The sequence below is a fragment of the Phocoena sinus genome, chromosome 14 (genome assembly GCF_008692025.1).
Source record: "Phocoena sinus isolate mPhoSin1 chromosome 14, mPhoSin1.pri, whole genome shotgun sequence".
NCBI lineage: Eukaryota > Metazoa > Chordata > Mammalia > Artiodactyla > Phocoenidae > Phocoena > Phocoena sinus.
The window spans coordinates 82,922,911-82,939,072 of record NC_045776.1 but is presented as its reverse complement, the minus strand read 5'-3'; the positions used below and the strand labels follow the sequence as shown (position 1 = coordinate 82,939,072).

Below are 16,162 nucleotides of genomic sequence, written 5' to 3'. Positions count from 1 at the left end.
TTCAGTAGTTGTGGCACGAGGGCTCGGTAGTTGTGGCTCACGAGCTCTAGAGCGCAGGCTCAGTAGTCGCTCCGTGGCGTGTGGGATCCTCCCGGACCAGAGTGCGAACCCGTGTCCCCTGCATCGGCAGGCGGATTCTTAACCACTGCGCCACCAGGGAAGCCCCTGTTCATCTATTTTATATATAGTAGTCTGTATCTGCTAATCCCAAGCTCATAACGTTTACCTCCCTCCCCCCAACCTCCCCCTTTTTATATTGTGCATTGAAGCAACTTCAGAGAACAGTCAGCCAGTATTTCCCAAGTACCACGCCCCGAGGGCGCCTTCCCACTCCTTGAAGAACCCCAGGAGGCCCGATTGTTCCGACTCTGCAGCTCAGTAAGGTCAGGCCACCCAATCCGAAGCCATCGGCTCCCACGTGGCAGTGCCAGGACCAGCTCCCAGGCTGCCTGGTGCTTTTGCTACCCTTCCAGGGTCCAGACTCTGATGGGAAGCTCTTGGCCTCCACGCCCCAGCCCTGCACCTCATTCCGGCCTCTCCCTCCTCTGTCGGGTTCAGGTGCATCGGCACGGGCAGGGGTTAGCCTGAGCAGGTGTCTGTGGGTTCCATCCCCAGATCGGGTTTGCGTCACCGTTTGCCTCCGCGCCCAAGGCTGGTGTGATTATATTTGTGTGCATTGCCATGTGTGTTTATTTGTGTGCGCGTTTGTTTTTGCTTTGTGACTGGTCGTGTGCTGTGTCCCCCGGGTCGGGGCCTGGCGGGTTTTAGGGGCAGGGCACATGTGACTCTCATCTGGACCTCATCGGCTGTGAGATGAACCGGGGCTGACGCACAGTTGTTTCCCCAGTTTGTGGTGAAAAGCACTGACGTGTAGAGCTGCAATCCCTTATCCTCAGTTCCAAACTCCAGCAAGCTCTGAAAACCAAACGCTTTTTCATAATTCACTTGGCAGCAAGCTCGCGCCTGAACCGAGGTGAGGCTATTTATAGCCCAAGTGAGGCTATTTATAGCCCGTATGCGTCCCGTGTTCATGCATTTCACTGCAGAAATGTCCACGGATTTGATTATTGGATGCTGCTGAAACATGGAGTATTACGCATCTAAAGTGCGGGGAGTTCTGAATTCTTGAAAGCATCTGGCCCCAAGAGTAAGCCTACTTTTGTACTGGTGACAATTAGCCTCTGCCCCCAGCCCCCCCCCCCACCCCGCCAGTGTCCCTCCCAGTGTCCGTTTCCTGGAGCTAAAGTGGTGATGCCACCCACAGGGGGCCCCAGGACCCCACCCAGCACCACTGGCAGTGCTCAGCAGATATTTTTATGATCACCGTGGGTGATAGAGCACATCTTTATTGCCAGGCACAGCGTGGGGTGCTCTCCACACGTATGTCTGACACCCCTCTTTGGATGTAGTACCACTCCCCTTTACAGATGAGTAAACTGAGGCTCGGGCTTTTATGTATGATATCTAAGGACAGAGAGGGGAGAAGGGAAAGTGCTAGGGCTCAAACTTGCCCTCCCATCTTGCTGCCTCTCTGGGAGGGAGTCTGGGGACACAGCAGTTCGACTCCCTGGATTTGCAGCCAACACACGTTGAAATGGGGAGGGAACAAGCATATGTGTCCCAGGTGCATATGGAGGGGAGCAGACAGATGCGAGCCAGGCCCAGCCCCTGGCAGGGAGGAGGGGGGAAGCAGGGCCCTGTGCTGCAGGGCCTCCCTTGGGACCTACTGCCCACTCCCGCTGCAGTTCCCGCTTCTCAGATGGTCCTTTTGTACAAGCACCTTTGCCATTCCCCTGCCTTGTCTGTTCCCAGCAGCTGGTGGCTGCTGACACTCCGAGCCGCTCGGCCCCCGAATCTTTTCTGCAGTTCTCTCTGAAACCACAGAAACACAGGGAGTTGGCATAACTTTGCTCCAACCCCATCTGCCTGCTGTTCTTGGGGACCAGCTCCCCTCATAATCTTCCGGAGCTCCCTTGCTCTGAAGTCCCCGAGCGTGCACACTCCCCCATGTGCAGGCTCTTTCCCATGCATCTCCCTTCATCCTGTGACGACCCAGGAACCCCTCGCTGCCGGCCATGGCAGTCCTGCCTCAGAGCCTTCGCTGGGCCTCTTACCCACCAGGAGTGCCTCCCACCCCTACCTCAGCCATACCTGCACCGCAGTGCCGTAGTGCAGGGAGAGAGCGAATCCTGGGAGGGCTGCAGGTTCCGTGCCTGCAGGGTGGGCTCGGAATGGCTGCACTCACTGAGCTGTGGGTGAACTGGCCTCAGGGCAGGTGCCTGATATGCTATGTACTTTGGCACAAGCCCCACTAGCAGGGACTTTCTTCTTGCCTGCCTTACGGGGTTAGGAAGTTCCCCTGAGCTGACCTGGCCTTAAAGAAGGCAACGGTGGCCCACTGTGGAGAGCTTTGGGTTGAGAGGCTAGTGCTCTGGGCTCCAGTTCCAGCTCTGCCCTGGCTCCCTAGAGGGAGAGGAGGGAAGGATGGATGCGTGTATGGATAGATGGATGGGTGCATGCATGCATGGCTTGATGGCTGATGCATGGGTGCATGTGTGGCTGGAGGAATGGCTGGATGGAGGGGTAGGTGGATAGATGAATAGATGCATTGATGGGTGGATGGATGCATTGATAGATAAACAGATCAAGTCCCTGCCCCTCTCTGGGCCTTAATTTCCCATCTATACAATGGTGGAGTTAGGTAACAAGTTCCCCTTCAGTTTCTGAGTTTTGTGATCCCATCTGTGTCAACCTAGCACCCTTAAAGACCCCTGCCCCACCCCAGGCACCGATAAAGAGCGCCACACCTGTGCCCAGGGGCTCTGGAACCCTCTCTCGGTTGCACTTCCCACCACCCACTGGATGTGCCCTGTGCTGGCCTCAGCCCCAGTGTTCATCCTCTGCCTGTGTGTGTGTTGTTTGAACTCTGCATGTCTATCCGTCTGCTCTAGTTGGAGGTGCAGTTGTGTTTTCTTCTGACTTTTTTTTTTTTGACAAAACCATTTTTTTTATCTGTGGTGGGGGACTGTACGTCCATTCAGGATGAACCACTGAGCAAACAGTGGGTGGAAGTACGTACAATAGAAAGGAACAGCGCCCCCTGGAGTTGGGCAACGCTGCGGTGGCATCGGGCCCTGGGGATCCACAGGAAATAACGCGTGGCCTCGGGTCCTCGGAGAACTCACAGTTTTGTGGGGAAAATAAGATCTCGAAGCAGCCCAGAGGTGAAGTAGCATCATACACGGTAACACATGTCCTTCGTGCAGAGAGCTTGGCGGAGGGAGGGGCAGCTGCGGCTGAGGAGGCTGTGAGCCAGGGACAACTTATCAGCAAGGTGGGGCTCGGCGGGGCTCAGCCTGCTAGGCTGGGCATCCTGGGGGACGGGGGGTCCAGATGATGGCACTAAGTGCAGGCACCCAGACCCGCTGGGGACCTCCACGCATGAGGCTGTCCCATCACTAGTTCAGGCAAGACCTCGAGTGCCAGGCTACGGAACTCAGGTGTTCTTTGTTGAATAAAGGTGAATTCTTGAAGATTTTAAGCAGGAGGGTCACACAATCAATGCCCCTCTCTTACAGTATGCTGGGGGATCTTTGCTTAAAGAAAAAAGGGTAACTTGGAAAACTCACCTATGGTTGGTGCTCTGAGCCCTTGGGACCTAGGAGCTAAGACTTACTGCATAAAGAAGGGAAACTGATAAATGAAGTTTTGCATGACTTTTTTTCCTAAAAAAAATTGGTTTTGGAGATGAAATTCACATAACAGAAAAAAGAAAAAAGAAACCTAACCGCATTAAGGTGAACAGTTTAGTGGCGTTAATACATCAGCAGTGTTGTGTAACTACCACCTCTGTCTAGTTTCAGAGCATTTCCATCGCCCCAAAAGGAAACCTTGTACCCATTAGCACCAGCCCCTGGCACCCACCAATCTGCTTTCCTTCTCAAGGGATTTGCTAGTTCGGATGTTTCGCATCAGTGGAATCATACATCAGATGCTGGGGGCCTTCCAACCTGACTTTTCTGTTCTGTTTTGCCCCACCATGCCCTAAGGTCACCCTGTACTTTCTGCTCTGTGACCCTGAGGCCAGGCCTAGGTCCAGCCTGGCTGTAGCTCCCAGCCTCGCACTGGTCCAAGAAGGATGTTCAGATAGATTCTATGAAGAGCAAATCAGTGAGCCGCAAGCTGGACCTGCGGGAGAAGCAGCCCTTGCGCCCTGCTGGGGCATTAATTGTGTGTTTGGCCATGTGTTGAAGGACAGGGCGTGAGGCTGGGGCAGTGCCCGGACAGCAAAGAGGACAGACCCAGCTCCAGAAGCCACAGTGACACAGTGACAGTGGCATCTGCGGCCCAGGCAGGCTCCTTCCTGGTCTTCTCTGGGCCCACCCTCTGTCTAGATCCCTTACCAGGACTGAGGCTAAGGGCTCACCGTGTAAGCTGCCCACGGAGTAAGGGGGCAGGGGCTGGCCGGTCCAGGGGAGGTGGGCTGTCTACTGGCCCCTGTCCAGACTGCCCCCTGGAAGATCCCCCAGAAATGGCCCCAAGCCTTCATTGCTCTCTCTCTCTGACTGTCCGGAAACATGGGCTCTGTGTGCCCTGCCGCGTGCCGAGGTTGGTTTTCTCCCTGCCCGGGACCACCGCCCTCGCAGCTGCGGCTCCTGAGCATTTACGCAGGTCTGCAGAGCGTCTCTCGGATCGCCACACCCAAGACCCAGGACGCACCAGATGTGGGCCCTGCCCTGGAGCCTCGCGGTCTGGGGACAGGCAGCGGGAATGGGCTGTGTGAGGGCTTGAGGCGATGTGCACCCGGGGCACCCAGCTTCGGTCTAGGGGGCCTGGCGAAGCGCGTGCTGGCTAAGTCTTAAAGGACACTTTGGGAGTTTGCCAGGGAGACCAGGTGGGGACGGGCTTTTCGACAGAAGGAACAGCAAGTGTGAATCTCAGCAAATGCTTCCGGCAAAGGGAGCGAGCTCCCGCCGCGCGCCAGGCACTGGGGAGCCGGTGAGCCCGTGAGCGCTGCCTTTGAGCGGGACGAGAGGTGCGAGGCTGCCCGCAGCGGGGCTCCAGGCGGCCAGGCGGTAGGCGGGCCCCAGAGGTCGGGGGACGAAGCCCGAGGACCTTGAGTGATGTTCGAGGGCGGGGCTCTGACCCTGGCGGGGGCTGTCACACACTCAGATGCGCTCTGCCGGCTTCTAGAAGGAAGATTTGCGGGGATCCAAACTGCAAGGTCGGAGACCAATGAGGAAGCTGCTTTTCCCCCCAGGGAGGGCTGACAGGGCCTGAACCGAGGCCGGGAGGAATGGGGACCACAGGTGAGGCAAATTAGACTTCCGGTTCTGTCTGGTGATGCGAGATCCGCCGGGAGGGTCTTCAGGTGGCGCTTGGGGCCTGATCTGCGTCCTCTTCTGGTCCTTGGCAGTCGAGAGGCTTTGGCTGAACTGCCTGACCTTGTCCGGCAGGCAGGTTTAATCTTCTGCAAAGTGCCCAACAGGAAGGATGAGGAGCTGGTTCCTAACTAACTACCCTGAGTGAAAGCTCAGGCAAGGAGGTGTGGCTTGAACACTGGTTCCTAACTACCCTGAAGAGTGAAAGCTCAGGCAAGGAGGTGTGGCTTGGTTTCTGCTGCCCTGACAGGAGGAGCCCGGGGCTCCTAGCCCAGATGCCGCCAAAGGTCACAGCCGAACCCCTAGATCCCTTGGGTTTGTGCAGCCAAAGGTCCAGGTCTCCCTCCCTGACCCCCCGCCCCCGGGGGCAGCTGCATCTGGTTCCCCTACCCTGGCACCTCCTCGTGCACCTGCTCCTGTAGGGTGAATAATTCAGGACGAGCCAGATGGCTCTGCTTCTTTTCCTCCTGCTCTCCCATCGCCTCCCGGAGCTGGTTGCTCACTCGCGGTGGGCATGGCAATGGGGGGGTGGGGCCCGGAGGCTCCAGGCGTCCAGGTGTCTGAGTTCTCACCACCAGTACCCGTAGCCTCAACAGGCCCCAGGGTGCCCCACCTTCAGAGTCTGTAGGCCCATTGCCTGTGGAAGTGGAGAGAGTCCTTAGAAACCACTGGTCCTGCCTTCTGCCCATCCCTGGTTTCACTCAGGGTCTATCTAGGGCATTTCGTAAATGTTTATAGGATGAGGAGACCAATGGTACCATTTGCACACTTAGGAACACTCCTTCCTTTGCTCTTCCCAATGTCCCTGTTCGGAAGGGATTCACACACACATACACACTTCTCACGTTTGAGATCTGAGGTCTCGGAGCGCCCCGACTTGCCCAAAGCAAGCAATGACTTCAGTCTGCACTTGCCTGGTCCCCGTTCAAGGCCAAGGGCTAGACCTCAGTGAACAGTGAACTCCTGGGACTACAAAACCCTATAGGGGAAACTTTAAGGCATGTTCCACTCTGGTTGTTGGCCTCATTCTTAATGGAATCCTGTGACTCCCTTAATTGGGCTGAATGTGGAGAGAGCCAGATCCCGAGGCCCAGGTGTGGGCAGTTACCCCAGTGCCCAAGGGCAGGGACAGGATCCAGTGTCACACAGGGCCAGGAGAGGGCAGAAAGGCTGTGAGCTTTTCTCGCTCAACCCAGGAGGACTTTCTGGAAGAGGATGGCAGGGCAGTTCAATTCTTTCATGCTTTGGCTCTAGCAGAAGGAGGCAGCAGCCTGGTCCTGGGCTTCCTGGTGTTGGCAGGAGCTGCTGACACAGAGAACCCGACCCGAGCCCGTGAAGGCATCTTCCTGGGCGAGCAGCCGTGGTGGCACCGTCCCCACGTCTGTCTATTCAGGTGAAGCCCTCGTGGTGAGAAGCTGGCACAGAACACTCTGGGGCAGCTCCAAATAGAAGAGGAGCTTGTCTCCCAGGCAACACGAGCGTGAGCTGTCAGCCTACACTCCTCCACTGGGGTACCCAGCACTGCCTAAGAGCGCCGTCAAAGTTCAGGTGTTCACTCTCCTTCCCAGAGGAGTAAACTGAGGCCAGGGTTATGCGACACGTACAGGTCATCAAGCTCAGCCTGGTGTTCCTTCCGCTGACCCTCCACTACTACCCAGGGACCCTCAGAGCTGACTCAAGGAAGCTCAATGGGGCTTGGGACCGGTCAATGTTCCAGGAGCCAGGTGGACCTGGGAGCAGAGGTGGGGCGAGGTTACCACCACAGGGAAGAAGCCCAGAGAGAGGCGGGGGGCCCTAGACAGTGGACAGTGAGGGTGTGAGCACGTAATAAAAAGGTACTGCTTTCCTAACTACCTTCTCTCCGCTTCTCCTAATCTTGCTTTCACATGGCTTCCACTGACATCTTACAAGTGTGCGTGTCTGTCGTAAAACTATCCGATCAGTATACTGGGGACACTTTTGTAGACGGCGCTCATGGGGAGGTCCTGGCAGCGCTTCCCCCTGCCCCCTGTGCTTCTTCTGGGGAGGGGAGCAACATGAGGAGAGCTTAGGGGTCTGGGAAGAAAGAGAATTCCCATCTCGGATCTGTTGAAAGGATCAGTCTGATTCTGAAGTTGATCGGAAGATCGTGTAGCCCAAGCTACCCTCAGAGTGGTCCAGAAACCTGTGAATCTGAGCAGAGTCTACTGATGTGTGATTAATTTACAAATAGGGGTGCAGAGTGGGAGAGCGCGTGCACAGGGGCCTGCTGTTCCTGCAAAGCTGCATCAAGATGTCACCGAGCTGGGTTTTATTTTGGTCCCCAGTGTTGTATCTGTTTAGTACCAAGCCCACGTGGCACTGGGCATCCTGGGCAGGCCCAGCTGGTGGCGTTACCACCTCCTGGAGGGAAGAAGTCTTCGAGGTAGTTCCAGGCAGGTGGAACCAGATTTGTTAGAAGCCCAGAGCAACTCCCCAGATTCACAGAAAGTGCCCAGGGTTCACAGATAGTATCTCCGCGTGATGGGAGGGTGGTGGCGCATGTCCAGAATCCTGGACGTCACGTCACCCGCGTCTGCCCTCCCCCCGCCCCCCAACCAGCTTCGCCCTCCCGCCCCCACCAGATCAACTCCCCACAGCTTACATGGATAAAGACAGTAGTGTGAGAGATTTCAGAATGATTGTACGTGTTAGCTGATTTGGAATTTTTCAATCATTCTTTTTGACCTTGGGGTAGAATGAAATTTATCTCTCTGCCCTTTAGGAGAAAAAGGTTTGCTCAGCAAGTGAATAACACGTAGAAGATCAAAAGAAGAGGGATCATCCTACTACTAGTCAGGACTTGTCTGGTTGTGAGTAACAGAAGTCACGCTCCAGCTCTGGTGAAAAGGAACCTGCTGGGATGCTCAGATCACCAGGGCAGGGAGGACGGGGACAGCCAGCCGCAGCAGCGGCTGGAGCTGCAGATCCAAATGGCGCCGGGAGTTGGGCTCATGATCGGCTCTGTTGAGGCCCAAGTGCCAGTTCTGTTGGCCCAGACTGGCTACCTGGAGGGGACACAGCTGCTGATAGCCTCCGTGCCTTTGCTACCAGTGAAAGACCGATTCACTTTCTCTTTGACCCCACATTTTAAAAAAATCCTTGGAAGTTTAGGGACTTCCCTAGTGGTCCAGTGGTTATGACTCCGTGTTTCCACTGCAGGGGGCATGGGTTCCATCCCTGATCGGAGAACTAAGATCCCACATGCTGCTCACGGTGGCCGAAAAAAAAAAAATCCTTGGAAGTTTAAGCAGGGGTGAGATCAGTGTTTGCAGATTGAGAGCACACCACAGCCTTCTCTTCCTACTTCAAGTCCCTCCATGTGATAGAACAAATATTAGTAAATATCCATGTAGGCAAAGAGATGCCTTTAGTGAGGAATGAACCATGAGGAATTCCCAAAGGGTGGAGTGAAAATGAGATTAGACTGAAAAAGGAAACAATGGCCAAAATTGTTCCCAGGAGGTAGAGAAGTTCTAGGTGTGCTCTGAGGCTAGATGTGGCAGATGAGAAGCAGGAAGGGATTCTGGGGTGACCACCACTGTTTGGGGGATAAATGAGGAAGAAGAATGAATACAACTGTTAAGTTTCCTCTCTTGTTGAGGAAGGAAAGGTAGACCCTTTTTAATCTAAGCACTGTAGAGAATTACATGGTTTTTTTTCTTTTGTTTGTTTTCCTTTTTAAGGAATTTTGCCTTTTTTTAAAAAATTATTTATTTATTTATTTATTTATGGCTGTGTTGGGTCTTCGTTTCTGTGCGAGGGCTTTCTCTAGTTGTGGCAAGCAGGGGCCACTCTTCATCGCGGGCTCTCTTGTTGCAGAGCACAGGCTCTGGACGCACAGGCTCAGTAATTATGGCTCACGGGGCTTAGTTGCTCCGCGGCATGTGGGATTATCCCAGACCAGGGCTCGAACCCGTGTCCCCTGCATTGGCAGGCAGACTCTCAACCACTGCGCCACCAGGGAAGCCCGAGAATTACATGTTTAAGTACATGTGTTTATATACTTAAAGATTGCTGCTGGAAAAAGGGTCAACAAACTATGGCCTGCAGTTCAGATCTGGGCCACCATTTGTTTGTGTAAATAAAGTTTTATTGGAACACAGCCATGCCTATATGTTAATGTATTCTCTCTGGCTGCTTTCATGCTATAGTGGCAGAGCTGAGTAGTTGCAACAGAGACTCTATGGCCCACAAAACCTAAAATATTTACTATATGGCCCTTTGTGGAAAAAGTTTGCTGATCTCTGCTCTAGAAAAATGAAAATAAAACATATCCAATCTATTGTAGAAAAGTAGATGTATCTAACCAAACAAAATGAATCCGATCAAAAGAAGAGAACTATGGTAAAGAAATATGGAATTAGTCTAAACATCAGTAAGCACAATAAATGTGAACAAGTTAAATTCACTAATTAAAAGGTAGTCTCAAAACTTGTTTAAAAATTTTTTTAATAAATTTTATTTATTTATTTATTTATGGCTGCGTTGGGTCTTCGTTGCTGCACATGGGCTTTCTCTAGTTGTGGCGAATGGGCTTCTCATTGCGGTGGCTTCTCTTGTTGCGGAGCTCGGGCTTTAGGTGCGCGGGCTTCGGTAGCTGTGGCACGTGGGCTCAGTAGTTGTGGCTCGCGGGCTCTAGAGCGCAGACTCAGTAGTTGTGGTGCATGGGCTTAGTTGCTTCATGGCATGTGGGATCTTCCCAGACCAGGGATCAAACCCGTGTCCCCTGCACTGGCAGGCAAATTCTTAACCACTGCGCCACCAGGGAAGCCCTAAAAAATTTTTAAATGAGACTGAAAACAAAAAAGAGACAGCTTAGGGCTTCCCTGGTGGCGCAGTGCTTGAGAGTCTGCCTGCCGATGCAGGGGACGCGGGTTCGTGCCCCGGTCCGGGAGGATCCCACATGCCGCGGAGCGGCTGGGCCCGTGAGCCATGGCCGCTGAGCCTGCGACCCTGTGCTCTGCAACATGAGAGGCCACAACAGTGAGAGGCCTGCGTACCACAAAAAAAAAAAAAAAAAAAAAAAAAAAAGAGACAGCTTAAGTATGAAAATAAAAGGATAAGGAAAGAAACCCGTAATGAACCATAGCAAAGAAGGCAAATATAGCAATATTAATATCAGATAAAGGAGAACTAAAAGTGAAAAATATTTTGGGTATAAAGGAATTGTTTAAACCTGTAAAAGGAATATTCCACCAAAAAGTTAAAAGCCCGTCGACTTTCTGTACTTAACAGGGTAACTTCAAATACATTAAATAAAAATTGATGAAATTATGAGTGAAAAATGACAAATATAGAGTAACAATGGTGGGCTTTAAAAATCTCCAAGATATCCCTTGTGGTGTATATGTAGACGTACACAGGTGATGAAATTGTATAGAACTTAATACATACACACACCGTACGTACCAGTAAATACAGTAGAACTGGGGAGATGGGATTAAAATCTGTAGATCGTAGCAATGTCAATATTCTGGTTGTTACAGTTTTATAAAAAGTTATCACTGGGGGAGACTGATAGTGTACAAGGGATTGCTCTGTGTTACTTCTTACAACTGCATGTGAACCTGCAGTGATCTCAATTAAATTTTCAATAGAAAATTCTTCAAAGACAACATATTAGGTACAAAAACCAGATAACTCTTAGGTTAAATGAGGAAATCAGAGTGAAAATTTTAAACTACAGTATTTTAATGAATGTCAGTTAGAGCTGAATGTGAAAGCCTATGGATGAGACCAAATCAGTGCTCAAAGGAAAATCCGTAGCCCTAAATTCACTTACTAAGAGACGAGCGAGACTAAAAGTTACTCAGTTTAGGGCTTCCCCGGTGGCGCAGTGGTTGAGAGTCCGCCTGCTGATGCAGGGGGCGCGGGTTCATGCCCCGGTCCAGGAAGATCCCACGTGCCGCGGAGCGGCTGGGCCCGTGAGCCATGGCTGCTGAGCCTGCGTGTCCGGAGCCTGTGCTCCGCAACGGGAGAGGCCGCAACAGTGAGAGGCCTGCGTACCGCAAAAAAAAAAAAAAAAAAAGTTATTCAGTTTGACTTTCAATTCAAGAAACTAGAAAAGTAAACTCGAAGAAGGTAAAAAGATAATTAAAAATGAAGTGAGAAAATGTATTTGAATTCATCAATAATTCCAAAAAAATTGTTCTTAAAAAGACAAGAGGTAAAACTTTGACAAGTCTAATTAAAAAAAAAAAAAAGTCAAAGGCAGACATAAAGAGAATATAACTTCAAAAGCGATTTTTAAAAGAAAATATATGCAATTCTTTGGCCAGTTAATTAGAAACACTAAGTGAAATAAAGTAAATAAAAGTAAGTAAATAAAACTACCTAAGTAAATAAAAACTACCAAACTACCTAGTGGTTCAGAACCCAGACACAGATAGAAGGCCATGTGACGACAGAGGAAGAGATCCGAGTGTTGCAGGTACAAGCCAGGGAATGCCGAGGATTGCCATCAACTTCCAGAAGCTGGGAGACAGGCACAGGATAAGGAGCCAACCTCAGCGACACCTTAATGTCAGACCTCTGGCCTCCAGAACTGTGAGAGAGTACATTTAGGTTGTTCAAAGCCACCCAGTTTGTGACAGCAGCCCCAGGAAACAAATACACTCACTAGCTATTTGGGAGGAAGAATAAAAGAAGGAGAAAGATGAACTCAAACGAACCTAGTGGTTCAGAACGACGGCTAGCTGGGGATTTAGGGTGAGCTCAGATGGGTAGTAACCCAGGCATTTGGTGAAGCAAATGTAAACTCTCAAGAAAAACGGTCCCTTGTCCTAAGTCTCAGAAGATTTCTACAAATAACCTCCACAGAAAATGATCAGTTCACAGTCAAAAGTAATGGCGTCATGAGGTGACCGAGCACGTGAGCCAGAGGCAGCCCGGACAATTTGCCTCAGAAACAGCCCTTGGGACTTCAGATACGGCAATATTTAGGCCTAGACAATAAAGTGACTACATTTGATGCATTTAAATAAATAAAAGGCATGGTTGAAAATATGTGCAGGGGATAAAAAGCTGTAAAAAATGAAGAAGGAAGGAATTCCCTGGCGGTCCAGTGGTTAGGACTCTGCGCTTTCACTGCTGAGGGCGCACGTTCAATCCCTGGTTGGGGAACTAAGATCCTGCAAGCCGCACGGCGCGGCCAAAGAAAAATGAAGAAGCAGATTTGGAAAAGAACCAAACAGAACTTCACTAGGAGAGCAGTCATAGCTGAAGAAGGGATTAGTGACTGGAAGCCAGATGTGAAGAGGTCACCCAGGATAGAACACTGGGAAGAGAGGAAGCTGTGGAGGAGATGAGACACACGGAGAAGGAGAACACCTAACATTCATCTAATCACAGTACCAGAAAGAGAAGAGGAAAATAAGCCAGAGGCCACGTTTGAAGAGAGAATCGCTGAGAACTTTCCAGAATTGATGAAAGACAGAGGTAGGAATGGAGAGTAGTTTGGAGGGAGGGGGAGAAAATGCTGGAGAAGTATGTGAAACTCAGCTCATAGAAGATGGCTAATTTCTTCTCTCAGGTCCTGGGCTTCAATTCCTGAGAACGGAGCAGTCCTTATGCTAGGACAAGGTTTCAGTGAGGAGTGGGCTTTGAGACTATTGAAGACATTCCTCCAAATCATGCAGGGCCCTTTCCCTGCACTGCCCAACTCAAGGGAGTGCCAATCCGATGGTAGTCCATGAGAATATCACTGCCTGGACTTGGGCAGTACACAGCCTGTGCAACTGAACTAAGCAACCCAGCTACAGCTGATGGTTTCTCTTCCCAAGTTATGAACCCATGGGGCTTTCCAAGTTTCACCAGTTGTTTTTTTTTTTCTTTGTGCTTTCTTTCTTTCCTCTCTCCCTCCCTGGAGAGGCGTGGCATCCATCATCAGTGGAAGGATTTTATGGGGTGATGAAGGGAAGCTAATAACAGTAAAGCAGAGCCAGTTACCTGGGAAACTTGCCAGGCATGTTGTGTTCCCCAGCAGCCCTGGGAAGCCTGGCTGTAAAGGCCACACCACACATACAGTGAGATAGAGCAAGGCCTGGGCAAATTGTACAGACATGTGGATTGGCATGTACCACACATACAGTGAGATAGAGCAAGGCCTGGGCAAGTTGTACAGACATGTGGATTTGCATGTACCACACATACAGTGAGATAGAGCAAGGCCTGGGCAAATTGTACAGACATGTGGATTGGCATGTACCACACATACAGTGAGATAGAGCAAGGCCTGGGCAAGTTGTACAGACATGTGGATTGGCATGTACCACACATACAGTGAGATAGAGCAAGGCCTGGGCAAATTGTACAGACGTGTGGATTGGCATGTACCACACATACAGTGAGACAGAGCAAGGCCTGGGCAAGTTGTACAGACATGTGGATTGGCATGTACCACACATACAGTGAGATAGAGCAAGGCCTGGGCAAGTTGTACAGACATGTGGATTGGCATGTACCACACATACAGTGAGATAGAGCAAGGCCTGGGCAAGTTGTACAGACATGTGGATTGGCATGTACCACACATACAGTGAGATAGAGCAAGGCCTGGGCAAGTTGTACAGACATGTGGATTGGCATGTACCACACATACAGTGAGATAGAGCAAGGCCTGGGCAAGTTGTACAGACATGTGGATTGGCATGTACCACACATACAGTGAGACAGAGCAAGGCCTGGGCAAGTTGTACAGACATGTGGATTGGCATGTACCACACATACAGTGAGACAGAGCAAGGCCTGGGCAAGTTGTACAGACATGTGGATTGGCATGTACCACACATACAGTGAGACAGAGCAAGGCCTGGGCAAGTTGTACAGACATGTGGATTGGCATGTACCACACATACAGTGAGACAGAGCAAGGCCTGGGCAAGTTGTACAGACATGTGGATTGGCATGTACCACACATACAGTGAGACAGAGCAAGGCCTGGGCAAGTTGTACAGACATGTGGATTGGCATGTACCACACATACAGTGAGACAGAGCAAGGCCTGGGCAAGTTGTACAGACATGTGGATTGGCATGTGCACACACGTGCACACCTACCCCTGGGGACACCCAACTCGGCCTCATTGCTCCCTTCTGAGTTGAGTATTTGGACCCAATTGTTGGAGCCTGAGGCACCTGGACCCTTGCTTACCCAAGGGCACAGTAGAACAAGCTCTGGATCGCAGGCCAGGAAATGTGGATTCTAGTGTGGTTCTGCCCTTGACTCGCTGTGTGGCCTCGCCAGATGACTCAGCCCCTCTGGGCTCTCATCTCCCTGCGTTGCCGTGGCTGCTTCCGAGCGTTGACTTTCCAAGGGTGACAAACTGTAATATACCGTGAGCATCTGAGCGGGGGCGGCAGCCTCTCTAAGGCCATTTGGGCCTCCTGGCTTTGCTGTAGCTCATTCAGGGCCACACTTGTCTCTCCCAAACCCACCCCCTGGAAGGGGGCCGATACAGCCTCAGATGCCCACGCACCTTCACCGTGGATAACAGCACACAGCTCTCTCTGGCTGTCTGAGCTTTATACCCCTGTGCGCGCTGTGTGCGGGGAGGCAAGTCTGGCTCCATGAACAGTCGGAGTCACAGACGCTGTCAAGAAACCCGGTTTGTTCTTCCAGGGACATGACAGGGAGGGTACGCTATTCTTAGAGAATCCTTTCATTGCTCCGAGGAACAGCTAAGGGAGCAGTTTGTAATTAGCACTTTGGCTGCTCAGTGGCGTTATCTGCCTGTTGAGGGGCTGTGTGAACATTTCCCAAGCAAGGCTTTCTGAGTACCTAAGGCCCCTGCTCCATGGCACCTGCTGAGAATGACAAGACGAACAGGACAGATTTGTTACCGTGGCATCGGCCCGGGCACCGTTGTAGCCACGAGCAAGATGGGCGAGGTCCTGGACGTGGGACCAGCTATGCTGTGGGGAAGGCATGGCCATGTGCAAGTGGCTCAGACCATTACAGAGGATGCTGAGCCGGGGGGGGATCCTCCACTGAGGGCACATGGCATCCGGACCGCGGCCTGAATCACGACAAGGAGCCACTTGTGCCACAGCCCCCAGCCTGGAGGACGCGCGTGTACTGGGGATGGCAGAGGCCCGGGATTGGGAAGTAGCCTGGCGTATTCCATGAAAGGAAGCAGCCCTGGTGGCTGCAGCATAGGAAGGCGGGCGGGCAGGGTCCAGGCGGCAGATCTCCTTCCTTTTTAAGGCTGAATAATATTCCCCACCAGGTTTTTGATGACTTATGCAGTATCTGTCTTCCCTAGTAGCCTAGGAGCTCCCTGAGGGCTCTGTCTTGGTCCCCTGCACCCCCTGGCACCCAGCACAGAGCCTGTCATCTGGCTTAGTAAACACTGCTGGTTGCGTGCTGTTCAGAGGGGCCCCAGTGTCAGATTTCTTGCTGGGAGGAAAGGTTGGAGGGACTTGTTGAGACTAGAATTTAAGAACCTTTCTTGCCAGGTTATGGAATTAAGGTTTTAGCCTCCAGGCACTATCCTGTTCTTACTAGCCACCTAGGGAACTTATTAAAAATACATATTCCCAGGTCCCTTGCTCTGCAATGCACATTTGGGCTGGAACCAAGGAGTCTGTGTTTGGAAAGAAATATCAACTTTTATTTCCAAGATCAGTCAGGAACATTAAAATAAAGCCAAGTAATCACTCTTGGATGTAGTCTACATGGGGTTGGCCCTCAGCTCCAAGGTTTGCACTCATGACAAAATAATCTGAAAGAAAAGGCAAAAATGATTTCACTAAATCATGCAT

The 16,162-nt window shown here is 51.6% G+C and overlaps 1 protein-coding gene across 6 annotated transcripts in view; it reads left to right on the top strand.

Annotated features, from left to right (window-relative positions):
• Window positions 1–16,162, top strand: part of PITPNM2 (phosphatidylinositol transfer protein membrane associated 2) — a 147,684-nt gene that overhangs the window by 81,922 nt on the left and 49,600 nt on the right. Inside the window, exon 1 of one of the 6 annotated variants that reach the window (XM_032602338.1) lies at window positions 12,469–12,839. The exons of the other annotated variants lie outside the window; for them this stretch is intronic. The gene's annotated coding sequence lies outside the window, so the exon portion shown is untranslated. Of the gene's footprint in view, window positions 1–12,468; window positions 12,840–16,162 lie in introns of those variants that run through there. 6 annotated transcript variants of the gene reach the window in all.